Below are 17458 nucleotides of genomic sequence, written 5' to 3' on the forward strand. Positions count from 1 at the left end.
CGAGACAGGGGCCGAGGCCCGGGGAATGGATGCTTCACCCAGAGGTGGTGGAGCAGATATGGGAGATCTTTGGGCGAGCCCAATTAGATCTCTTTGCCACGAGGGAGAATGCACAATGTCCCCTCTGGTTCTCTCTAGTTCATCCAGCTCCCCTGGGGCTGGATGCTATGGTACAGACGTGGCCGAGGCTTCGTCTGTATGCCTTTCCCCCCGATCGCTCTGCTCCCAGGAGCTCTGGAGAGAGTACGCCGGGACGGGGTCAGCCTACTATTAGTAGCCCCGTACTGGCCGGGCCGAGTATGGTTCTCGGACCTGATATCTCTCCTCGACGGCTCTCCATGGGAGATTCCCGTCAGGAGGGATCTCCTCTCACAAGCGGGGGGGCACCATCCTGCACCCCCGTCCGGAGTTGTGGAAGCTGTGGGTGTGGCCCCTGAGGGGGCACAACTCATAGATTCCGGTCTCTCAACTGAGGTTGTGGAGACCATCCTCCAGTCCAGAGCTCCCTCTACGAGGAAACTATATGCCCTGAAGTGGAAGCTTTTCACTTCATGGTGTGAAGAGCGCCAGCAAGACCCAGCTAACTGCCCGGTTGGTACAGTACTGGAGTTTTTGCAGGCTCGTTTCTCCACAGGGTTAGCCCACTCCACCCTGAAGGTTTACGTGGCGGCAATTTCGGCCTACCACGCCCTTCTCGATGGTGTTTCTGTGGGTAAGAACCCACTGGTTATACGTTTCCTCCGTGGTGTACTGAGGCTGAGGCCTCCGACACGACCCCGTGTCCCCACTTGGGATCTGACTGTGGTGCTTGAGGCTCTTTGCAAACCTCCTTTTGAGCCTTAGGAAGAAATCCCGATTCGGTTTCTTACCATTAAGACGGTGCTTCTACTAGCCCTTACTTCCCTCAAGCGGGTTGGGGACCTGCAGGCCCTTTCTGTGGCCCCTTCTTATTTAGAGTTTTCTCCAGGCAATATTAATGCCTTTCTTTACCCTAGACCAGGGTATGTTCCTAAGGTCCCCACCCACCCACCACAGCCGGTTGTGCTCCAGGCCTTTTGTCCTCCTCCCTTCCGGGAGCCTGACCAGCAGAAGCTTAATTGTATGTGCCCTGTACGTGCCCTAGATGCCTATGTCCACAGAGCTGCCCTGTGGCGAAAATCAGAACAGTTATTCGTCTGCTATGGCCCCCCTAAAAAGGGGTCTCCTGCTTCAAAAGAGACTTTAAGTAGATGGATTGTGGATGCTATATCTACGGCTTACGAGTCCTCTGACCTCCCCTCACCTTTGGGGGTCAAGGCTCATTCAACACGCGCTTTGGGCGCCTCTAAGGCCTTTTCTGCAGGTGTCCCAATACAGGACATCTGTAATGCTGCGGGATGGTCCACGCCTCTCACCTTTGTAAGGTTTTACAGCCTTGATGTCCGAGCCACTCCTGGCTCTTCTGTCCTCCTGCCCTAGCTCTTTCACTAGGCAGGGATTTGGAAGTCTGGTGGCGTGGGCATCTCGTTCCCAAAGCGTTCTCTGGACGCAGCTCGAGTTCCTGAAGGGGAACGTCCCGGTTACGTATGTAACCTTGGTTCCCCGAGGGAACGAGACGCTGCGTCCAGAGAACGCTTTGGGAACGCCTTTGGCGGACGACGCTCTGAAAGAATGTGTAATCGAACCAAGAGAAAGCGGGACGTCATGGGCGGGTGACGTCATCGACCAGGAAGCATAAAAGCATGTGCGAAGCCGGCCGGCGTCAGCTTCGTGGATGAAGCGAGCGCTCGGCAGGGATGCCGGAAGGATGGACCGAGACGCAGCGTCTCGTTCCCTCGGGGAACCAAGGTTACATACGTAACCGGGACGTTTTCCCCAAAGTGTCTCAAGACATCACATATTAATACTAGGGCTGGTAAGCATTTAAAATTTTCAATCTAGTTCATTACACGATGTAAAGCATCAAACAGACATTACAAAAAGTAGCTTTAGCAAGAAATATTTTGTTTGATTCAACATAAAATGCATTACATATACTCTTTTGGACCTGTTATGGAGTGAAGGAAGCAGGCGGATCCATCTGCAGAGCTTTATTGAACTTAGACAGAGACATGGTCAAACAGGCAGGGTCAGACATCGGCAAAACAGGTATGTAAGAGCAAGACAAAAGAGTGGTCCGTAAGGCAGGCAAGGGTCGATAAATGGTGAACATAATCCAAGGGGCTAGGCAAAAAGGGTATTCCGATAAGACAGGCTAGAGTTCCAAAGGGCAGGCGGCGATACAGATAAAACAAGACAACAAGGCGTAGATTCAAAACTCAGAGAATTAGAGATAAATATGGAATATAAGACAAAAACTCAAACGGGCATTTTTGCCCCATATCTTGGACTTTAGGGAGATTCTAACTACAGTAGTCTAACTAACATAAAGTAGAGTACGTTCTGTGCAGTGAGTTGTTGCCCTGCCTCATATTTGTCATCAGTCAACTATATGAAATGTCAGATGACCCAAATAGGTCTGGGGCGGGGCAAGTGCATTAAATGTGTTAATAATTTTAACACGTTATTTTTCACTGTAATTAATTAATCTAATTAATATGTAAAAGGAATTGATTATGAATCACGGACTGACCACAGACCACCAACAAACATTTATTATAAACCAGCAGAACGTTGTCAGATAAGTGCCAGCTGTTGTTGGTGTTCCACTTGATCCGAGTCTGTGGCAGTCATGCTCTTATATATTAATCTCAAATACATAAAAAACTTGAAGAAAACAAGTTGCTTTGGCTGTTTAGAATTCTGTTCTGTTATTAATGAATAACTACATAGAAACAAATGACTAATGCACTATTAACATTTTAGTAACTACTATTAACTAACAAGAAACTCTGATTAACAAATTAGTAAGTAATTGCGCTCAGTTGAATGTGGTAGTTTACTATTAGCTAATCAGTAAATTATTTATTTATTTATTTGTATCTCCCAGAGAACAACTAAGAACTACTGTATACAAGTTCATAAAATATATATATAATGCATATGATGCATAATGCATAATAATGCATTATGTACAATTAATTCTGAAGTGAATGTCATGGTAACCCACTAGTATCCATCCAGGGTCTTTCCCTACTTGCAGCCCAAGATGCTGGGATAGGGTCCAGCATCTCCACAACCTATGCAAGACCCCTGCATGATGAACCAAACATTTCTTTCTTTTTCTTTTTCTTTCTTTCTTTCTTTCTTTCTTTCTTTTATTTTAATTCATTTGTCCATAAGCCATATTTCCAGGCTTCAGTAGATCACTCTGAGTATTATTTGTGTATGTCCTGAAGTTTACAGCTACATACGTTTGCTCTTATCCTCTGGGTGACCTTTGCATGCCATCTGAAGGAGTATGTATGATGTGTTGTAGTCATTTGAGAATGAGTTAATTGCTTTGAATAGAACATTTCTGCAAAATCACTATAATCCTCCAAGACTTTTCCTCCAAAACATTTCCTTCCTTTCTGTAATTTTCTCCTATCTCACACTCCCTCATGGTTAAATCCACTGGATAGTATCAGTAAGATGATATCTCCTTGAAAACGAGACAACTGACTTTTGTACTTCATGAATAATAGTGTCCTCAAAATCTTGTATAAGAATCTTCCAACCATTTAAGGTAGGTTTATGAAAAATATTTTTTTGCAGTAAGAACAAAAAATATATTTGACTTGAAACTATACACAGTCAGTTGGTTTTATTCTCATGTGTCACAATGCAATAACCCTACTCCTAAAATATTGTTCTGCTTGCAGTGTAGACTGTTTTCCCAGCAAGCACAAATATACATGAAAAATGATCTTTTAAAATTCATGCAGTCTGACAGAATTTAATGTATTTTTTTTTTTATTAAATGTATTTTAATTAACAAACATTAAACATGATTTTATTTTGTTAAAATAATCTACGTCTAGGATTTTGAAGAATAAATTTTAAGTTGTAATTAAATAATAACAGATCTTCTTTCCTATATTGTGACTTGCATCCGAGTGTAACAGATTAACGAAAAAATTGTAGGGAGGGTAATTCTGTTCTGCAGGGTTTAAGTGGACTAAATAATTGATTCACCCATAAATATATGGATGACTTATTCACAATAGGATCTATAACATACCCCACATCACCATGCCATTCTGTCCAGCTTGGACCTAGTCTCTATCCTAATTTTGAGAGAGCAATCATTATTAATGACAGATCCATATTCTGAAAACAACCTGAGATATATTTAATTTCATCTTTACATCTGTCACAGTGTGCCCTTTTTTTTTTTTTGGAATGAAATATTAAATGTATGTGTATGTGTGTGTGTGTGTGTGTATGTATATATATATATATATATATATATATATATATATATATATATATACATATATACACACACACACATACATTTAATATTTCATTGCTGATCTTTGTATTTATGCATTGATCTACATATACACACATACATCAGGCATAACATTAATAACTGCCTGTTTTTGCAAAATAGAGTTTCATGGCCGTTAAAAAAAAAATTTGGGCCGGTAAATTTTATCACGTCACCAGCCATTGGCAGGTGTGGCAAAAAGTTAGTTTTTGCCTACCCGTATTCATTTTAAGGGTTTAAAGTGTAGTCTTGTTTAACATTAACATTGTTTATTATATCATTTAATATTAAGTTAAGGAGTAAACAATTAAATAATACAACTGAAAACATAAAGCCACTGATATGACAACTAAAAACAACAATAATAATAAAATTAATGCCGCGATTTCAATATTCATAAGCATTCATTTTTAGGTGTTGTCAATACATCAGTATTGTACATTTAAATGCTGAAAATACATAAGTATTTGTACGGTTAGATGCTGTAAATACGTCAGTATTGTACATTTTAGTGCCTGTAAAAACATAAGTAAATGTACATTTTGTAGAACCACATTTTACATAAAATACATACGAATTATCATGAGATCATGATCAGACTCTGTTGGAACCATAGTTTTGTGGGGCACAACTGCACCTCAAACAGCATGAGTTTGAGTCCTTGCTTCAGTTCTCCTCTTGGTCCTTACATTGTTTCAAGTCTGTCCTCCTACTGTCTGTCAGTTAAAGATGAAACACTGGGTAACACTTTATTTTAATGGTCCCTTTTGAGCATTATGTAATAATAAGTAACTTTGTACCTACATATCAACAAACTCTCATGAGAGTATTAGCAGACTGTCTGATTAATATCTTCTAACTCTTTACTATAATGGTGTCTTAACAGACATTCTACTGACTATAAGTAACTTTGCAATTACATGTAAACTTATTTGACAGGACAGAAAACTCCCTTGACAGAGTAAAAGTCCACCACAGTGGAGCAGACAAGAACAAAGATCCCCATGATGGAGCAAATGACCACCACTGCAGAGCAGACAGACGACTTCTATGGTCATTACGTGACAGGCAGACAGTTCAGAGATGGTTGTTCATGGTCGTTACGTGACAAGCAGACAGTTCAGAGATGGCCTCCTTGGCCATTGCAGGACAGCCAAAGGATTCAGGCACGGCCACCTTGGCCACGAAAAGACAGGGTTCAGAGATGACATCCATGGTCATGACAGGTCAGGCAAAGGGTTTCCTTGGACGGTTTCCTTGGACAGTTTCCTTGGAGATGTAGTGAATGCCGCTACCTCGGAAGGATCTGGAGTGGACGTTGCCACCTCAAGAGGAGATGTAGTGAATGCCGCCGCCTTGGAAGGATCTGGAGTGGGTAGCCCACACCAAACCTAAACAGGCCCTGGGCGAGGCATTAAAGCCCAAAACACACTGCACAATTTTCATCTGTCCCAGATGAAAGATTGGCATTGTGAAACAATCACGGCGATTTCTGTGATCGTGGCTCCTAAACTGTGGTCTTATATCGTACAGTGAGAGAGGTTCAAAGACCGCCATTGCGAGCAAAGGTAGCCCATGATCATTTTCTGACACTGTCAGAAATTCAGCCTGATCATCGTACGGTGTATGTGCTGCTACAACCATGCCACTGATCAGCCAATAAAAATGCAATATGAAATCAATGCGACTGTAATGCCAAGCCAGCAGAGGGAGCCCTCACCTGAGTATTGACTGTGTTCCACTCCCTCTGCTTCTACTTTCACTTCCTGTTTGGATACTATTTAACCAGAGACCATGCTAATGCTCTTCGCGAAGTATTGCCAGCTTACCTGCCTTACCGAGCGTTTACATTATTACAACCGTTAATAAACAATCGCACATGGATTCTAATTCTGCCTCAGCGTCCTTGTTACAGCGACATGGCGCTAAAACTTAAAACTGCTTACCTCAAGCTCTTATTCCTTCCTCTTTGCCGCTTCCACTTTTTGTCAGCACACATAAAAAATACAACTTCCAAAGTGTGATTCGTTATGCTGTTTGTCAGAGTTCTGTGTGCCATTTGGACTGTTTATGTTTGTTTTTCCCATTGTGCCCATATTTGGTTCTTCCTGTCCTCATTTTGTCCTGATTAGTTTATTTACTACACCTGTCTGTGTCTTAATCACCACCCTTTATAAGTCTGCTTGTGATTTGAGTTTGCTGTCGGTCCTTGACGTTATTTGGATGTGTGTGGATTATCGTTCTGTTCCTGCCTGTTCCTGCCTGTTCCTACTAAGAGTTATATTAAATTGTTATTTGTATCGTATCTCGTCTCTCGACTCATCTATCCAGCACGTACCGTGACAGAAGGACCGACCCTACAGTTTATCCCCGGCGTTTCCCTGCTTTATTTTTTCCGTTTTTTTTTTCTCAGTGTTGTTTTTTTTTTGTTTTTCGTTATGGATAACCCTGCTGTCCTCCTCCTTCTCCTGGAGCAGGGGAATCGCTCTCTCGTGGACCACACTAGAGACTTTGTCCACCTCGTACCACTCACACACTTCCCGGACAGCAGCCTTTGCACATTTTACCGTGCAGGACTGAACATCGCCACGAAAGCGCAGCTGTCCGGGAGGGTCCACGAGAGAGCTTCGCCGACTACATGGAGTGGGTGCTGGTGTCCTGTAGATCTTCGTTGACCGCGGAGGATGACACCAGCCCCACTCAAGACCCAGAGCCCAGCCAACCAGCACCCCGACACGCGGAGTTTGAGCCCGAGCCCACCGCGGATGACGAGCCAGAGCCACGAGCGACAGAGCTAAAGATCGCCACAGAGCCAGAGCCCTACACATCCGATCAGGTGCGAGAGCCGGCTACATCTACCATGACGGGGAGTGCAAGATGGAGCGTGTGAGGGCTATGGAGAGCCCTGCCCACTGCACCACTGCTGGGGGTGAGCTGGATGATAACTCTGGGGACTTGATTGACTTTTCTACGGAAGATCTAGAGGATAACTCTGGGGACTTGATTGACTTTTCTACGGAAGATCTAGAGGATAACTCTGGGGACTTGATTGACTTTTCTACGGAAGATCTAGAGAATAACTCTGGGGATTTAATAGACTTCTTTACAGAAGTATCTACCTGTCTCGTTATGCCTGCCTGTATGGAATCCCCCCCCACCCTCCCTCTTCTGCCTATGTCAACATCTGTCTGCTCACCGCTGTCCCCTGACAGCCCCTCTGCTCACCCTCAGCCCACCACCTGTGCAGTGGGTGCGCCGCGGGTCTGCCAGCTTCCATCGGCGTCAGGGCTGGAGGATCCCTCATCTCCGCCTCCAGCCTCAGAGTCCAGAACTCCGCCTCAGCCCTCCGACCCTGCGGCTTCACCACGGCTCTCAGCGCCCTCGTCTCCATCGTCGCCCGTCGGTCCACCAGCTCCACCGGGCTCCCTCGTCTTTCCGGCTCCGCCCTGGTCGGTCGTCGGCCCTTCATCACCTCAGGACTCTGTTCCTACGGCTGCGCCTCGTCACTCCGTCCCACCGGCTCTGTGGACCTCCTTCCTCCCTCTGGCACAGCCTCCATCCTCTGTCGCTCCGGCTCCGCCGCGGACCTTCGGATCTCCGCCTACGCCTCGGTCGCCAGAGCCTAGGGCTCCGCCTTGGCCCTCCGGATCCTCGGTGTCGCCCTGGATCTTCGGCTCTCCGTCTCCGCCTCGGGCTCCTCCGCCAGCTCCTCCGCCAGCGGCTCCGCCTCCGTCGGTCGCCCCCTGGAGTCGTCAGCCTTTTCTCCACCATGGCTCCTCCCTCCGTCGGCTCCACCGTGGGTCGTCATGATGGCTGTGGTCTGGGTCTCGCATGGCTCCTCCTGCTCCGGGTCCCTCCTGAGTTCTCCCTGGCTCCTCCCTCCGTCGTCACCACCCTGGACTTTGTTTATTGTCCTCCTCCCGGAAGACCGTCCGCCACCAGAGCCTCCTCCCACAATGACTTTATTATTTTCACTCCCTTTCCACGCCGCGAGGTCGCGCCTTCCGGGAGGGGGGAGTAATGTCAGAGTTCTGTGTGCCATTTGGACTGTTTATGTTTGTTTTTCCCATTGTGCCCATATTTGGTTCTTCCTGTCCTCATTTTGTCCTGATTAGTTTATTTACTACACCTGTCTGTGTCTTAATCACCACCCTTTATAAGTCTGCTTGTGATTTGAGTTTGCTGTCGGTCCTTGACGTTATTTGGATGTGTGTGGATTATCGTTCTGTTCCTGCCTGTTCCTGCCTGTTCCTACTAAGAGTTATATTAAATTGTTATTTGTATCGTATCTCGTCTCTCGACTCATCTATCCAGCACGTACCGTGACACTGTTTTTGTTTACCACTAGCACATGGTGATGACGTTATATTTTTCTATATTAACGTGCGTCGTAACCTACGAGTCAATAGGTGTCATCATCATACAGGTTACACGCATGTCGTACTCAAGTTTATTAGACCCATGTGGCACAGTGTGATCAGAAAAAATCTTATAGGATTGTTAAAATCATGCAGTGTGTAGAAGGCACATAATAAGAATTAATAAGAATTTTGTGGGCAGTTTTCTTCCTTACCACTAGGGGTGCTAGGGTGTTTTAGGTTTCCTGAAGTAGAGCCATGTTGGTAGAGGGAGTTTACAATAGCAAGCAGCAGTAGCCAGGATGGCTCACCTGCTGAACACATTGAAGTTTTTTTTTTTTTTTTCTATTTAAAGTTCTTCTATTTTTTTCTATTTAAAGTTCTTTTAAATAGAACTTGGGACCACAGTCTGGACTATTTGGCAGCCCACTGGGGTCCCTTAGGCTAGCCCTAAGTGGGCCGTAAAGGGTCAGTGCAGGCTTGTTTGCAAGGAACATGCTTCTGCCATGTTTTAGGATTACAGCATAAGTCAGAACAGCTTATAGTTCTGATATAGCTTGAATACTCCTTGGCCCTGTCCCAAAGCGCACCCTAAAACCTTGCTGTCTTCCTCTGAGTCCGCACTTTCATGATATAATGCCGCTTTGACTGTAGAGTCAAAGTCTGCTGCAGAGCTCGCCTCAGTGCGGGCTCGGCAGAAGTGCGTATCGAGGGTGCATAGCAGCCACAAAGGAATGTTAAAATAACGAATAGGACACCCTACACTGAAAAAAAATATATATACTTTGGACCAACCTAAAAATATTACTGTAATTTGTTACAGCTAAATGTATTAGTTTTCTATAACATCCAAGTATCATTATTACTTTCTATTAATTTTATTAAATTTACTCAAGTCAGATTTCTGATTCAGTAAAACTATAATACCTTAAACAATTTATTTACGACTCACAAGACAAAACTTTACTTAATGTATGTCAATATAATTACATTTTTTTTGCTTTTTTACAGTTTAACTTTTACATTACATTTAGGCATTTAGCAGATGCTTTTATTTAAAGCAACTTACAAATGAGAACAATAGAAGCAGTTAAAACCAACAAAAGAGCAATAATATGTAAGTGCTGTGATAAGTCTGTTATATATATATATATGTATATGTGTGTGTGTGTGTGTGTGTGTGTGTGTGTGTTTATGTGTTAATAGAGGGTATGCATGTGACTGTCACGTGTCTTTTGTGTCTTTATTGTGTTTTCCCCTGACCTAGTTTTCCTGTGTTTCCTGATTCTTATTCTATTCACCTGTCCCTTGATAATTATCCTCATTAGTCCCTTGTTTTGCATAGTACTTATAGCCCTGCCCTTCCACAGTTTCTTTGTCCTGTCTCTGTTGTTATTAAGTGGTTGTTTTCTCTGGTTCTCTGCATTTATTAAATATTCTGTTTGCTTGGACTTTCTGCCTCCTTTGTGTTTCTCACCCAAACAACCCGTTACAGTGACATCACGTCAGCTGGAGTGAGTGCAGCTCCGCCCACTGAATGCCAAAAAGACTGAGTGGTAGCATTGGTTTCAGCGTAAATGCTACGAAAGAACACACAAAACACCTCTAAAACCAGAACGAGCTTTGCGATCGACTGTACAAAGAGATTTGACAAGAAACCTGAGGTATATTTTCAGAGGCTGCCAAAAGCTACAGAAAAGAAAAGCAAATGGATCACTGCAATTCAATGAAACAAATGGACTCCAGGTGGCGAAACACAAATTTGCAGTTATTATCTCATGTAAATATATTGAATATTACAGTAAAATCACACTCTATATTGGTCACGGATGTGTGTTTCCAGGAAGCGCACGAAGACGAGAATAACACGACAGGTATTTTTATTTTAGAATAACACAACAGGTATTTTAAGGTTAACTAATGATGACTAAACGAGGACAGGAAACAGGAACGACCAAATATGGGCACACGAGGGAACAACCAACATAAACAGTCCAGTGGGGTGTTACATTACTCCACCCTCCCGGAAGGCGCGACCTTGCACCGTGGAAAAAACAAAAACAAAGGAGTGGATGTGGGATGGCAACAAAAGATCATGGTCGGAGGAGGCTTAGGCGGAGGACAGACTCCCGGGAGGAGGACAACAAACAAAGTCCATGGTGGAGACGACGGAGGGAGGAGCCAAGGATGAGACAGAAGTGTCCAGGGCGGATCAGACGGAGGGAGGAGCCAAGAAGGAGACTGAAGGGACCCGGAGCAGGAGGAGCCAAGTGAGACCCAGGCTGCAGCCATTATGGTAGCCCACGGTGGAGCCAACGGAGGGAGGAGCCATGGTGGAGGAAGGGCTGACGACTCCAGGGGGCCGACTGACGGCGGCGGAGCAGGTGGAGGTGGAGCCCGAGGCGGAGACGGAGAGCCGATGATCCTGGGCGACACCGAGGATCCGGAGGGCCAAGGCGGAGCCCAAGGCTCTGGCGACCAAGGCGGAGGTGGAGGCGGAGGTCCACGGTAGAGCCGGAGCGACAGAGGACTTAGGTGGAGCCGGAGGGAGGGAGGAGCCCAACGGAGCCCAACGGAGCCGGTGGAGACTGGCAGACCTGCAGCGAGCCCACCGCACAGATGGTAGATGGGCTGCCAGGAGACAGCGGTGGTGGGACTGAGGCAGCAGAGACAATAGATGGAGATAACAGAGGGAGGGTGGGTGGGAAATCCAGGTAGTCAGGTAGTTTAGATGATGGTGGAAGAAGAGCAGGCATGTCTTCATCTACATCTCCAAAGAAATCAGTCAAATCTTGTTCCAGAGCTAATAGTCCCAGATCCAGGCATTGCTCACCCTCAGCGGTGGTACAGTGGGCGGTGCTGTCCTCAGCACCCTCATGCCCATCTGGAACATGCACCGTCGCGGGCTCTGTGGCCGGCTCTCGCACCTGGTTAGACAGGATGGGCTCTGGCTCCTGGGCGATCCGCAGCTCTGTCGCTCCACTTGGCGATGGCTCGTCGGTCACGCTGGGCTCGGGCTCGGACGTTGATGTCACCGACTGCATCCGCTTCGTGCTCTGTGAGTGGAACATTGATGGACGCAATGTCCATAAACAAAAAAAAAAAGAAAAACAGATAAAAAAAAAAAAGAAAAAAAAAAAAGGCGGGAAAACACACCGCTTAACTTTTTTTCTTTTTTTTTTTTTTTTTGTAAGGTGTGATCTTCTGTCACGGATGTCTGTTTCCAGGAAGCGCACAATGACGAGAATAACACGACAGGTATTTTTAATCAAATCCAAACAGGTAAATCCATGAAGGGCAGGAAAACACACATCAAAATAACCTTGAGATCGCACACAGACATAGAACTGAATACAACTTATAAAGACAGGTGATAATGATGAACATAATTAAGGGTGAAACGAGGTTAACTAATGGGGCAGCCGTGGCCTAATGGTTAGGGAGTCAGGCTTGTAATTGAAAGGTTGCGGGTTCGAGTCCCAGGCCTAGCAGGGATTGAAGGTGGTGGGAGTGAATAACCAGCGCTTTTTCCACCCTCAATACCACGACTGAGGTGAGTTCCTTGAGCAAGACACCGATCCCCCAACTGCTCCCTGGGCGCCGCAGCGATAGCAATATGGCTGCCCACTGCTCCTTGTGTGTGTTCACAGCGTGTCTGAGCACAGTTATTTATATAGCGCTTTTTACAATGCAGATTGTGTCAAAGCAGCTTTACAGTATTAAAAAAGAGAAACAGTGGGTTGAAATAGTGTGCTGTTCTTCTCTGGCTAGACAAGACTAGAAGTTTAATTCTAAGTTGCAAAAAAGTCAGATCTGGTTCTCGTGGTCTCGTCCTGATGGCCGTCTAGATGATGAGGTCTTCAGAGGGGATCTGTCTCTGGGTCACATCTAGTTGTCCTGGTCTCCACTAACATCCAAAGCTGTGGAGGTCATCTCTAGGTGCTGTGACTACACTGACCATCTGATCTGGATACAGACTGGATATGGTGGCTACGGTGTTCTCAGAATAAGAATGAAACAGACTAAAATTAGCACAGATGCCATTCTTCTTACAATGTAACAGGTACATTGTGTGTTATGGGAAGTGTTCCCGGTTCTGGTTGACCGAATAATAGAAATGTGTTAGTGTGTTATGTGTATTCCAGGTTAAAGAGATGGGTCTTTAACCTAGATTTAAACTAGCCAGAACGCAGCGAATGTGAAGGACTATAATGTGATAAGAGTTGCTCAAATACTGAGGTGCATTCAGGGCTTTATAAATAATTAGCAAGATATTAAAATGTATACAATGTTTAATAGGGAGCCAGTGCAGTGTTGACTGAACCGGGCTAATATGGTCGCACTTCCTGGTTCTAGTAAGAACTCTAGCTGGAGTTGGAGTTTGTTTATTAAGCATGCAGAGCAACCACCCAGTAAAGCATTACAGTAATCTAACCTTGAGGTCATGAACGCATGAATTACCATTTCTGCATTTTCCATTGAGAGCATATGTGACGCTGGACCACAAAACCAGTCATAAGGGTCAATTTTTCAAAATTGAGATTTATACATCATCTGAAAGCTGAATACGTAAGCTTTCCATTGATGTTTGTTAGGATAGGACAATATTTGGTCGAGATACAACTATTGAAAATATGGAATCTGAGGGTGCAAAAAAATCAAAATATTGAGAAAATTGCCAAAATTAAAGTTGTCCAAATTAAGTTCTTAATAATGCATATTACTAAACAAAAAATAAGTTTGGATATACTTACAGTAGGAATTTTACAAAATATTTTCATGGAACATGTTCTTTACTTAATTTCCTAATGCTTTTTGGCATAAAAGAAAAATCAATCATTTTGACCCATACAATGTATTTTTGGCTATTGCTACAAATATACCCCAGCGACTTAAGACTGGTTTTGTGGTGCAGGGTCACATATATTTTTGAGATTGAAAAATGCATCAGAGCTTATCATATTCTCCAGTCTTTTTTTCTTGCTGTCAGAGATTTTGGGAAATAAAATTACAATTAAAATTACAGCAGATATCAACTGGCCTCAAGAAAAAAAAAGCAGCATTTACAGTTGTCCTGCAACTCAATTACATCTCCAAACTGTTGTGAAAAATCATTAAAAACATCTTTCCTAAAAAAAAAAAAAAAAAAAAAAAAAAAAAAAGAAACAATGACAGCCATTACCATCTGGATTAAAGGAAAATAAAAGCATAGACAGGTAAACAGTAATACACAGGAACTATAACTCTTTACGTTATGAATTAAACATACACGGGTTTTTCTTTTATTGTTTGGTTAACGACAGGGACAGCAGAAGCTGCTTTAACTTTAAAACTGAATGCATGGATCCAATATATTGATTCACATTTAATTTTCTCCCAAAAGTTTACATTCGCTTAAGACATAACAGCTGTGTTTATGTTAAACTCACAAAGACAGACATTTTCTACTTATTTTCTGTATATTTGACGATTCAAACAGGCGGATGAACGATTCTAGTTCAGTTTCGTGGCTTATATCGCTTCTAAAATATCAAGCTCTTTATTTTTCATTCATCTTTATTTTTTATCACTCTCCGCCTAAGGACCTAATATTGACGCTTTAAAATCAACAGTGGCCACAGTTTATTGCAAAGAACATTAAATATGCGCCGTCGCATATGAAAATGTTCGAGCCACTGATGATCATTAAACGTACCGAGCACAATGTTTTTCCACTAGTCCTGACTAGTGTGAATCCACAGTGTTCAGCGAGGCTGTGACTGCTGAAACGAAAGCGGCTGCTTTCCGCATTTTCTCTTTTGTCTACTTTTGCGAATGTGTGAAAATTGCTCTGAAATAACTGAAAAAGACCATACATATACATGAACATGAACATGTATATGTATGGATGAACCCTCTCGTGTTTTGATGCCAACAGAGAGATCCAACAGTTCCCCCTTCTCTTGACAAAATCAGCACCACGGGGGTAATCTGGTCAGAAGTGGTCGAAAGTGGACAGAAGAGACGGATTAAAACACCAGCTGTAAACGGGGGTCTCAGTTGTTCGCTTGTGATCCGATCGACCAAAGCACATCTTAATACCAAGTGTAAACAGGGCCTAGGAGTTATTAAGGAAAAAGGTTTTTACCCTTGAATGGGAGTCTACAGAAATGTGGGCCTTTTTGTAGGTTTGCTATAGGAATTCTTTAAGTAACATCAGTTAGAAAAGGTATAACAACCTGAGTCAAGACAGTTTGAAAGCTGTGGGATGAGTTACATTTGTCAAGCCAACATGATTCATTCACTTTTTCAAGCCTTTTTTAGCAGATAAGACTGTGGATGGCTGAATGCCACTGAGATGATTTACAGTGTTTTGCTCTCTGGAGGTTAGGAAAAGGTTCCTGACAAGGTTTCAGGCATTGGGACAGTCTCTGTAAAACATGACAATAAATTTTAATCTTACAGGTTGTCTGAAAAGGAAGGAAAAGTATCTGATAACAACACAATAGAGTCACATTACGGTCCTTTATTTGCTACAACAAAGACAAGTTTTTTTCCAGTGCATAAAGGAGGGAAGTATTAATTAAATGTCTATATACACGCATTTTATTTTTAAAGAAATTTTACAGACTACAAACGGTCCTTAGCAACCCCAGCCACTCTCTCTGAAAACCATGATGTCGTTCCTTGCTTTTATATTTAATTCCTTAAATCTAATGCATTGGGACTGTTTTATTAAATACAGTTTTGGAGTTTCTTGGAGGAATTCTTGAAATTCCAAGGGTAAATTTTCCACTGACCTAAAAAAAACATGGTAAAGTCAGTAACCTTCTTAGTGCATAATTTCTGTTTCTATTATCTGACCGTTAGACTATTGCCATTTATCTTTAACCAATTCAGCTAAAAAATTATTTAAGTTGACTGGTATGTGGCAGTATGTGCCAGCTTTTAGAGGTCTGAAGAAGGTTTTGTAATGATATTAAGCAGCAGTAGGCAGTGTTGCTGAATCGATATTAAACAAGCCAGATGCAATAAATAAATAAATAAAAATAATAATAATAATAATAATAATAATAATAATAAATGCATATGAAAAGCAGAAAAGTATGGTGGCCGAGAGAGCTCAACGCGCTGCAACTTAAGAAAACACATGCAAATAGAAAAAACGACAACAAATTAAGAATTTAAGTTAATAACATAGGCGCTGCAAATCCTCGCAACGCAAACACAAATATGGAAACGCTCTGCAAATTCTCACAACACAACCAAACACAGAAACGCACTGCAAACACAGAAACGTGCTGCAAACACACAAACAAGCTGCAAACACACAAAAGTGCTGCAAATAGCACGGACCACAACGGAAATGTTTCAGGGGAACCTCAAAAAGTGACGAACCCAGCTGGGACCTGATTATTTGTTCAGTGGCTTTTGGTCAGAGTAGAGATGTTGTCGGTGAACTAAAAGGTGAGTTTTTTGTTTATTTTAACATCCTGATGATACGATTCATTGGTCTTTTGGATACTATTAGACTAATCTGACGAATTACACACTTAACTGTGAAACGTTATTAACTTACTTGCAAATAAATATATAAATAAATAAAAATATTTTAAAAATAAACAATAAACTCACCTTTTAGTCACCGATGACACCTCTGCTCTGACCAAAAGCCACTGAACAAATAATCAGGTCCCAGCTGGGTTCGTCACTTTTTGAGGTCCCCCTGAAACATTTCCGTTGTGGTCCATGCTATTTGCAGCGCATTCGTGTGTTTGCAGCGTGTTTCTGTGTTTGGTTGTGTTGTGAGAATTTGCAGTGAGTTTCCGTATTTGTGTTTGTGTTGCAAGGATTTGCAGCCCCTGTGTTGTCAAACTGATGAAGATGTTTTCTTAATTTGTTGTCGTTTTTTTCTGTTTGCATGTGTTTTCTTAAGTTGCAGCACGTTGAGCTCTCTCAGCCACTGTAGGAAAAGGAACATCAACATAAAATTGTCTCAAGCCAAAGCAAACATAACAGACACTTTATTTAGCTGCACAAAAGTTTGGCAATACTAATTTGCCTCTGGTTCTCTTAAGATATTTCTTTGGATTTTTATCATGGGGTTTTTCAATTTATAGCTGAAATAAGATCTGGGGTAAATGTAACCTGACGATTTGATCATTTTGCTCTACAGCATAAACTGCACACACTCACACCCCAAAAATTCTTACATATAATCTAGTTACTTATTAGAAACATAATATTAACATCTTTTTTTTTTTAGTAAACAAAATAGCTTAAAAATTAACATTTTCAGTATGGGTGGGTGTGATTTACAGTACACTACCCTCCAAAAGTTTGGAAACACCCTAGAAAAGTGGCGTTTTGGACAATATTGGCATGAATCCTTTTTAATTTGTGATCATTTTGCACTGATAAGGGACAACCCAAACTACGAAAACATACTTTATTACATAAACAGTTTATACATAGAAAAATTTTCGATTTATCAAAATATCTACCATTAGCAGCTATTACAGCTCTGCATAATCTGGGCCTAAATTCATTGTATTCTAAACTGAATTGGCAATCAATTGTAGAACGAAACATTTAGGTACTGTCAAGTTATCTTTATTATAGACCTTATTTTACTCATAAATAGCAAAACCCAATAATAAAAACCAGTAGGAATATCTTGAGGCCAGTGGCAAATTAGTTTCCCAAGTTTTGGCGTCATGACTGCATT

This window comes from Labeo rohita, chromosome 18 (assembly GCF_022985175.1).
Source record: "Labeo rohita strain BAU-BD-2019 chromosome 18, IGBB_LRoh.1.0, whole genome shotgun sequence".
Taxonomy (NCBI): Eukaryota; Metazoa; Chordata; class Actinopteri; order Cypriniformes; family Cyprinidae; genus Labeo; species Labeo rohita.